At 36.2% G+C, this 9652-nt stretch overlaps 1 protein-coding gene across 5 annotated transcripts in view; it reads left to right on the top strand.

The window, feature by feature from the left end:
• Positions 1–9652, top strand: part of LOC106079755 (GDP-D-glycero-alpha-D-manno-heptose dehydrogenase-like) — a 46499-nt gene continuing 36847 nt past the window's right edge. The window contains exons 1-4 of one of the 5 annotated variants that reach the window (XM_056035236.1): positions 1–320; positions 1676–1814; positions 3613–3676; positions 6011–6257. The gene's annotated coding sequence lies outside the window, so the exon portion shown is untranslated. Of the gene's footprint in view, positions 321–699; positions 722–1675; positions 1815–3612; positions 3677–6010; positions 6258–9652 lie in introns of those variants that run through there. The other 4 variants (XM_056035234.1, XM_056035232.1, XM_056035231.1 and 1 more) reach the window with 4 other exon arrangements.

Raw genomic sequence — 9652 nt, 5'->3', positions numbered from 1 at the left:
GGACACAGCCTCCTTTTGCCGGACGTCTTGTAACAGCTATTCTGGTTACGCTTCGTTGGACATTGCTTGGTTTGGTTACCACTGATATAACCTTTGGCACGGATCTGACAGTCGACCTACTTGTGTACTGTACAACCAATAGAAATTTGGTTTGACTAGCTAAGGTTCGCATGCGAACCAATGGCGTATTTCGTTGCTTCATTGACCCTAAAAATTCCGAGTATCTCCGTACTCTAGTATCGCTACACTCTTTCAATGCTCGTGAAGGATGAAATTTAATATAATATAGTCTAGCAAAGAACGTTTATTACAATCAACAGGTTTGTATTATATGATTTCCTTTTCATCCAGGTCTAAAATCTATTATTAGATTCCATCATTCATATAAATCATTTGACATTCATGACATTGATTTTATATCATTAGTCATTCTCATTCATCATATCACCATGCTTATCGGCACAACTTTGATTCGCCTCGTGACTAGCTAGATATATTATAATATAGATCTATAGAGAGATGTATGACTAGACTAGATCTATATCTATTTGATTTATATACACTATATAATTATAGATCTAGATAAGCCTTTGCCGTGAAGTTAGCGTGTGTCTATGATAATGACATGATTCATCATTATTGACATTATTACAGTTACAGGATCAGTAGGAAGATCATCCTCGAAAATCTATGCTTTATTCTATGACGGCTATGATCCATGGTATTTGATATTTAGAATATAGACTAGATCTAGTAAATCTACACATGTCCACAAAAGAGATTGGACACACTGGTCACTGAGCCTGCTATAATAAAGATTGAAATATGTGCTATACAATAGCAATTAGAATTAAATTTAAACAATTTCATAACATCAGCCTGGTATTTTCATTCAGTGATGTTAGGTCTATCTATGGTTGATCTGAACCATTAGCAGTGAAGGAAAATTCCATTCTATCAATCTGATTTCAGACTTTTTAGCAAGAAGATCATCGCATCACTATTTCATTTAATTTAATTCAGTTTTAATGTATCCCCTTCCTGCAATCAAACTAAACCCTAATTTCTCACATATTACATTTTAGCACTTATTTATATGCTACATTGGTAGTTGTAAAGCTTTTGTTGTGAGTAGTTGTTTTGTCCCGTGCATACAATTGTAGATGAACTAACCTAGATAACCTTATGATTTGAGAGGCAATGGATGAGCCAAGAGTATCTTTCTTTTGGGCACATTCCTAGGTCTTAGATAAGTGGATTGTTGCCTATCGTCATATTCCCCCTTTTGACCTTGCTGATGTGATCAAAACCCTACAGTGTGTTTCCCCTCAACTTTCATTGACAGGAGCTGTCATTTCATAAGTAATATTTCTATCTCCTGATTTTTCCTCAATGTTTACTTCTAAAAAATATTAAACACATTGGCAGTGGTAGCTTGAAACCACAGTAGCTCTTTCCTCTATAAATCGCTATTTTAGACTGAGGAGTGTTATCTGGCAGATGCATCCAATTCCTAGTATCCACACTCATGGTCCAACCTGGAGAATAAACCTCCAGGCGTTTGGGTTCTGGCCTGATCTCTTCAACTATTCCCGTGTTTTGTCCATTTGTTTGGCATCTACTTCCAAATTGTGGTGCCATGTATTGTTGGGCCATCTTTTCTTTCTCTTTCCAGATGAGGGTTTGCCTTGTAATGTTGAATGCAGTCTTGCGAAGGGTGTGGCCTATTCATCTCCAGTGTCTCTAAAGGATATCTACTTCAGTTGGCTGCTGCTTTGTTCTTTGCCACAGTTCCTCATTTGAGATTCGAGGAGGTATTGATGAATATATTGAACAGGGAAAACAATGCGACATTGCAAGAAGAATTTCAAAAATTATTTTAAAAAGTGGGGATTCAGTTGGAGAACGTCTTTCCCTACATCAGAATGCCAATTTTTTAAAATTTATAAAAAAAGTAAACATTCATTAGTTATTTATATGTTAAAGCTGCAACTCATTAGCTCTAAGTACCAAAAGTACAATAAGGTAAACTCATTATAATAATTACAAAAAATAAATAATACCATTCTGTCATTAAACTTAATATTCCAAGCCAGAAGCTTAGAAAATGAAGGAGCCATGATACATGAAACAATCTGTCAAAACTAGATTGACAAATAAAAACACATAGAGTATAATAATCTTCTTTATATTTTTTTTCTTTTGAAATGTATTACTTGTAAGTAGCTCTTTCTTTAGTTTTTTTCTTGCGTTATCTTATCACAATACATATCAAGAAGGAAAACACGACACTTGCTGGTAATACCTAATGGAGATAGTGATGTAAAGATGATAATGTTTCAGTAAGTAGGGCTTGCATTGTAAAACAAAACACAAGCAAAATTTAAAAAAAAAACTTTTTAAAAAGAAAGCTTATATAAGGGAAATAATCTCATCTCTTTCTCTCTTAATACAAAATTTATCTTCCTTTTTATATATAAAACAAAATGAATTAATTACCACTAATTAATTAATTGGTTAATTTTTTATTGATTTATGTCTTGACTTCGACAATGAATAATTGTGCAAAGTTTCAACTTGATCCGAGAATGGGAAGTGGGAGAAGATTTGCACCAGACAGACAGATGGAATAAATTGATATAAATAAGCTTTGTAAAAAAAGGACCAAAAGGCTAGAAGAGGAAAGAAGTGGAAAATGGATAGAAAGTAAAAAGACTGAAACATCTGAAACATGAAGTAAAAAGAAGATGAAGGCTTAAGTTGCTAGTGCTTGATCCCTTTCACTAGCCAGCATTGTGCTCTGTGACTAGTACAACTGCTCACTGCATTTGCTTTTCCCCAGTAATTGTCCGGACTTCGTTAGAGATGGATGGACTCAAGAATGTCCATTTCTCCACCAGGATCTTTAGCCCTTTAGTTTTGCAACTCAGAGGATTCCCACTCTATGAAAACATCCCTATCGACTTTTTACAGGATTGAAAAATAAAATATACAATTTTAATAAAATGCAATTCTAGTAGTGGCTTGTTTTAAAAAAATACAAAAAGTATACATTTAAAACTTTAAATTAGCTAAACATTTACTTCAGTCGTTTATTTTCACTTTTCAGATTTGTTTTTATTTTTTCTAACTCAGTTTTAGTAGTTTGTCCTTCCAATTTGATTGAAGACAGGGTATTAGTCATTTGAAAATAGCTTGAGCTGTGTTTGATGCTAAATAGAGCATCCAATGTTCCATTTCTAATGTGGAGAGTCATGGCTTTTATCAAGGTGGTCAAAGAGTATTGATTGCTCAGTTGACTTTCTCATGGGGAGATTTGAAAAATGTACTTATAATGATTGAAGGTAGTGCATTATGTATGTTAACAGGGTTCTATAAATTAAATTATTATTATTTGTAGTAAAAAACTTAACAGCTGAGTTAAAAAGTTGTTTCTAGCTCCTTTGCAAACTTTTAATAGAATATACGAAAAAAAAAACCTTTAAAAATATAACAATATTGGCCTACCTAGTTAAAAAATATATAGATGTACTTTTCAATTGTTACAAGAAAATTCTAGATATAAAAAATTAATAAAAATATAAATCCTCACATCATCCTCTTATTTTTCAGTGTCCAGATCTTTCTGTTAGTGTACTCAGTGAAGCTTTTCCTTTGCTAAAATAATTGCCTAGAGGTGAGTGTAGTGAAATTTTTTTTATTTTATGAATAATACATTTTTATGTTACAGGCTGTAACAACTATATTAGTCTATTTTTTTTCATATTATAAATGAATTGAGATTACTGGCTATTAGAATGGGTAGTAACCAAATTGGAAGATGTGGGGAATCATTTATCTTGAAATTACTGGCCGTTAGAATGTGTAGTAACCAAAACAGAAATCTTGAAAACAAATATAACTGGGAAGTTGAGCTCATCAAATGTAATGTGTTGGGCTACTTCCCACTGCTCATGCCCAACAAAATACGTTGTAGGAATGATCTGATGCTTTAGACGGGGTCGGATGCCTAATTGTGTAGACTGGTTTTTGCTTAAATCAGATCCTGGTGAAGAGTTTGGTTTGGATTTAGAGTTGAGAATGCTTCAGCCATTTCTACTAGTGTGAAAGTAAAGTGTGTCTCATGTAAATGTGTGATCTAATCCTTGCAATCTTGTTGGTTGTTAAGTTGATGAGCTCAAGTTCCCAGTTATATTTTCATAGGGGGCAATTTACTTTGATATCAAATAATAATCAACAAAAGAGTAGCACTGGACATTTGTCATATACACGCATTTCTTTGTATGTGTATTTTTCTAGTGTTAATATTCGTTAAGAACTGCCAAAGGGGTGTGGTCTGTTCAAAGTATGAATGATTGTGATGAATAGCTCGTACTATGGCCAAACATTCTCTCTCTACCGTGGAGTATCTAGTTTCTAGAGGGGACAGTTTTCTACTCATACCCGTTGGAGAGTGGGCTTTTTAATTTAGAATTTTAAAGCGTTCCCGAGTACATCTGAAAATTTTGGGCATATTGAGTATAGATTTGAACAAAGAAATTTATATATATATAAAGCGAATGCTGATTCCATTTGCTGAGAAGAAACATAGTGGAATGGAGGAATGTGTACTTGTTGTCTCACTCATACTAGCCACATCATCAATACACCATGGAACAGTTTCAATTGATTGCAGCATCCATGTTGCCTGGCTCACACCCACTTGACATTCGCAGTCGTTGAGGAGACATTAAATGACAAGGTGGTCAGGATGAAGTCACGTCTCTTTGGATTGCAAAGTGTTACATTAACCCGTCCTCTGTTTTTAATGGCTTTATTTTAATTGGACAGTTGACTGATATGAACCCCCAAGATGGAGACTATAAATACAGAGTCCATTCAAAAAATTAAAAAAAAATGTTTATCCAGTCAATGTGAATATTTGATCTTACAGATAGAGACAGGCCTACATGGGATACTCTTGATATATCAGTGTGTGTGGTGTGTGTGTGGTTTGATGTTAAGTAGCTCTTCATATGGAGGTCGTCTGACTTAAATCCTATCCAAGAGTGACTGTAACCGCTTTGATAACTAAAGGGAGGTGGGTACATTGCGAATCCAATAGCAGCCTAGGAATGAAAGAAAACATGAAAACGCATTATACAATACTACTGCAACTACTACTACTACTAAAACTATTCATAATAATAACAGTAATAAAATATATCCCCAAATGATCCACGCAACTAAGATAAAACTATTAACTCTTGCACGTTATGTAAAGTCTCGATTTATTTCTAGGACTCAGTCGCCAGGACCCCACGAAACCATAAGACTTAATCTTCCAGTGATTTGGACTGAGGCTGACACTTGTTTCTCTCGACCATTTTGGGTTTGAGATTTTATGTTGATGTCGTCAATCGTTGGCTCTAGGTTGAAGCTGCTGAATATCGCGCCTCAGGGGACATTGTCCTGTGATGATCATGTTCCGTGGGAAGATTGCAATCATCGTTCATAAATACCTGAAGCAGCCCCCCCCCCTTTTTTTTTTGTGTGGATTTTCTAAACTGGGCTCTCGGGCATCTGGTTTTTTAGATATATTAAATTATTTATTTATTTAACATTAAGGAATCAATTCATTAATTCAATTGTAAGAGGTGTATTGCCGAGTTGAAGTGCTTGGCTTCTGATCTGAGCATCTCGTGTTCAAATACAATAGAACAATGAACATTGTCTAGTTTGAATTTGATGGCGTCTCTGAAGCTACTGCAGCTCTAGTGGAACATTGACAGCATGACACACACACACATAAACGTCCTACAAATTAGAACCAAGTAATTCTCTCTCTCCCTTAGATCCCTACTTCTTAAAGGAGAATTACAACTTGAGGTCAACGTGCTCTGCTTCTTGCATGTCAGGCTTAAAACCACTGAGCACATCTGTGTGTCAGAGACTCTTCATTTACTAATAAGAAATGTTTGTTTGTTTTGAGATTCGAGTAGCTTATACCCATATCTTGGATGTATTTCAGCAGCTATAAGCGCCATCCACATAGAGAACATCTATGGGCTTGAGATTGACGTATTCCTGGACTATTGCTTAAATTCCCCACATCACGTATTCAACTGGAACGTCAGGGATGAATGCAGTTTTGAATTGCTACAACGCTAATCAGTGGACACCGTAAAAAGTGTGATTGATTTGCACCTACGGCCTTTGCGTCACCTGTTTGTTTTCATTGAATCCCTACTCACCAGGTCATAGATTGCAGCGGAGAGGTATCGTGAAGGTGGTTTTCAAACACACAAAAAGCTTCACCAAAATCTTTTTTTTTTCTCCTTTTTTCTACTCGCTATGGAAAGTTTCTCTAATTATTCCTAGCAATTTCTCAACTTTGCAAGTGTCAGAAATTAGATTTTTTTTTCCTTTTGAGCTCTAGTGATGTGTTGTTAAAGTTGTTATTACTTTGTAGTAATTCCAAGTGTACAATTTGTGACACAACATCCAAGCGTAGCCGGGGATCCGTGAAAATAAGCTCTGATTCACTTTTGAAAATTTGAATAATTTAATAAGGGAAAATTTGAATCGTGGCCTGCCCATCGGAGCTGGGACTGCATCAACATTGTGCGTATGTTTTGCAGGCCCGCTCTTTGAAGGACTTCAGTATCAGGGTATTTTTTCTTGCCTTTTAACATTATTATTCTGAGACAGGTCATGTGAAAGTGGTTGTTTTTTTTGCATGTCTTCTTTATACTGTCAACATTTCTGAGGCATAGAGCAATGTAAGGGGTGTGTGTGACAGCCTCTAGATTAGTACTAGATTTGTACTTGTGGTAGTACCTCGTCTATTCCAAAAACATTTTTAGACTGTGTATCTTAAGATGCACTGGCATTTGCGATGCGCAATTTGATTTCATTATCAATGTTTGCGTTTCAGGAGAGTGTGCTGCCAAGGTAGGTGAATCTGTCCGCTGCATTCATTTCATGTCCATTTATCTTAATGTTTTGTTCCGAGTAGGCTTTTCTTGGAGCAGGCAAATATAAGATATTTTTTTGTGTGTGTTTATCGTGAGGCCGAAGGCTGAAATGCTTTTGCGAAACACGCAAAGCCCCCCCCCCCTTTTTTTTTTAGCGCATTTTAATATGAGCGTTGTTTTTACATTTTAAAAACTATAATTGGGTTTTAAAACAAATTGATGCTTACTGTTATTTAGATTAAATTGATGTTTACTGTTATATCGATAATGTATATGTTACGTTTATATATTACAAAATTGTATGCATATATGTTTTAAAAGTGATGTATTTTTAGCGGCCCCCGAAAGGGGAAAAGACGCTATTAGTTTTGTGTGAAATGTCTGTCCGTCCGTCCCGTTTAGATTTCGTAAACTAAAAAAGATATTGAAAATCCGACATCACAATATTTTAGACCATTCAAAGTTCTAATGCACCGGCTTTTTTTTTCTGAAAGCGAAAAATCTAATTTTTAAAATCAGTTATGCAAGCAGTTTTTTAAAGAGAAAAAGCTAATTAGTATGCATTATAAGTTAGACCTAATTTAATTAATTAAATTTTATTTGAAACGTCATTTTTCTGAACATTTTTTTTTTTTCGGAAATTTTTTTTTTTTTTTTTGAGGATTCGATTAAGAGATTGAGCCTTTTCAAAACAATTAGATCAATTATAAGACATCAGTTAGGCCAGGGGGGCGCGGTGGCTGAGCGGTAAAGCGCTTGGCTTCCGAACCGGGGGTCCCGGGTTCGAATCCTGGTGAAGACTGGGATTTTCAACTTCGGAATCCTTGGGCTCCTCTGAGTCTACCCAGCTCTAATGGGTACCTGACATTAGTTGGTGAAAAGTAAAGGTGGTTGGTTGTTGTGCTGGATTCATGACACCCTCGTTAACTGTAGGCCACAAAAACAGATGAACTTTACCTCATCTGCCCTATAGACCACAAGGTCTATAGGGGAAACTAGTTAGGCCAGGTTCACATCTAACTTTACATTCACTTTCACCTATCCTTTGATCTGCTGGACCGTTGGGACACTACACAAGATCTGTTAACCTTCTTTCTCCATTCTTATCTCTCATTTGTCTTTGATATAATTTCATTCGGATGTTCTTTCTGAAAATATTGAAGCCTGCCTGGGTGGACCACTTCGGGGGCCGATTTTGAGTTTGTGTTTCCACACAAACTGTCTTTTGTAACCTTGTTTTATATAAAAATGGTTGCATAATTAATTTAAAAAAACATTCGCTTTCAAAAGATAAAAAAGAGCCGTTTCACCTCAATGTTGCTCTCTAGCCCCTGTCTACTTGTTGAACGTGACGATACAAACCTAATGGCTGCTTTTCTCCTTTCCTGGAAAGAGGACATTTAGATCTATGGACATTACCATCGAGTGTCCAGTTTGTTTTAGGCTTAGGACTTTTACCTGGTCAGTGTTTTTTTTTTGTGTTCAATTTCACGGTAACAGGTGGCGAGCTGAATAGATAAGCGTGGGTTCAATTACCTTGACATCAAAGATGTCGTCGAGATGCGAAATACAGGCCAGCGATTATCTCAGAACAAATTTATACAGTCCCAATGGACGCCACTGCATATTTTGTCTTCAGAACCAAGACTTCAATTTGTGACTAGAACTATTTGTGTGTATTTGATAGTTTTCTTGGTTGGCTTTTCTTTTCTCAACATTATTTGTATTCCTCTGGATGTGTTCACTCGCGTTTATGTGAAAATGGCATGAAAATTAATCGGGGGATTGGGGGGAGGGCCGGAGAGAGGGAGGGCACTTCCAATTGTAACGTTTCTTCTGGTCTTGTTGGCTGAAAACAAATGTACTGTTCAAAAATTAAAAAAAAACTGCTGCTGGTAATTAAGTTCAACTAGATTACTGAGAGCCCAGAGAGGCAGGCTAAGTAACGTCATGCAGACTTTCAAAAATGTTGCGGTATATAGAGATATCATATACAAATTGCAGAGACAGGCTCTGTGTATGTTGTGTGTTGTGCATATTGTCCAAATGTTTCCTTGATCTCATCACAATGAATTTTACATCTCATTATGTGTTGATATTTAGCGGAGTGTCAACTCAGGATTTACCTAAAGACTTATATTTCCTATCCCCCATCTCGTCGTCCTACAGAAGCTTTGTCTTGATAATATTTGGAAGTTTTATAGATCAGTTTTAGCGTTGTTGGCAGCTGGTTGAAGAAAGGAATTGATTTGACTGTGAGCAATATGAAGATGAAATGGCTACTTTTTTTCACAAGGCCTGTTTAAAAAGTTTTTTTTTCGTATTTTTTGGCTTTCGCATTTTAACTATTTTTCCACTTCTTGACCCTAGTGGACAAAGGAAGATCTGTTACCAAAGGACGCTTCTGTGCATCTGGTGCCTTTGCCCTTGTTGGTTGGGGACTCCGGAGTTGAGCAGTTTAATCTCGGTTTTGGCCCTGGGTGTCGACCCGGCGTTGATGCTAGAGTTTATAAAGCTTGTACTGTGTTGAGCCGTAGTTGGTTGTGTGCAGTGTTGGCCCTTGTATAAGAAATAGAGAGCTCCTCCTTCGTGATCGAAGATGAGCACATTTCTCATATCCATGAACTGAACTCGAAGAATACTGTCAAGTCCAATCCTCGCTTTAAAAAAGCGTCTACCTGGCATGCGTTATGGGT

Source organism: Biomphalaria glabrata, chromosome 7 (genome assembly GCF_947242115.1).
Source record: "Biomphalaria glabrata chromosome 7, xgBioGlab47.1, whole genome shotgun sequence".
In the NCBI taxonomy this organism is placed as follows: Eukaryota; Metazoa; Mollusca; class Gastropoda; family Planorbidae; genus Biomphalaria; species Biomphalaria glabrata.
This window is presented reverse-complemented; position numbering and strand designations above follow the sequence as displayed.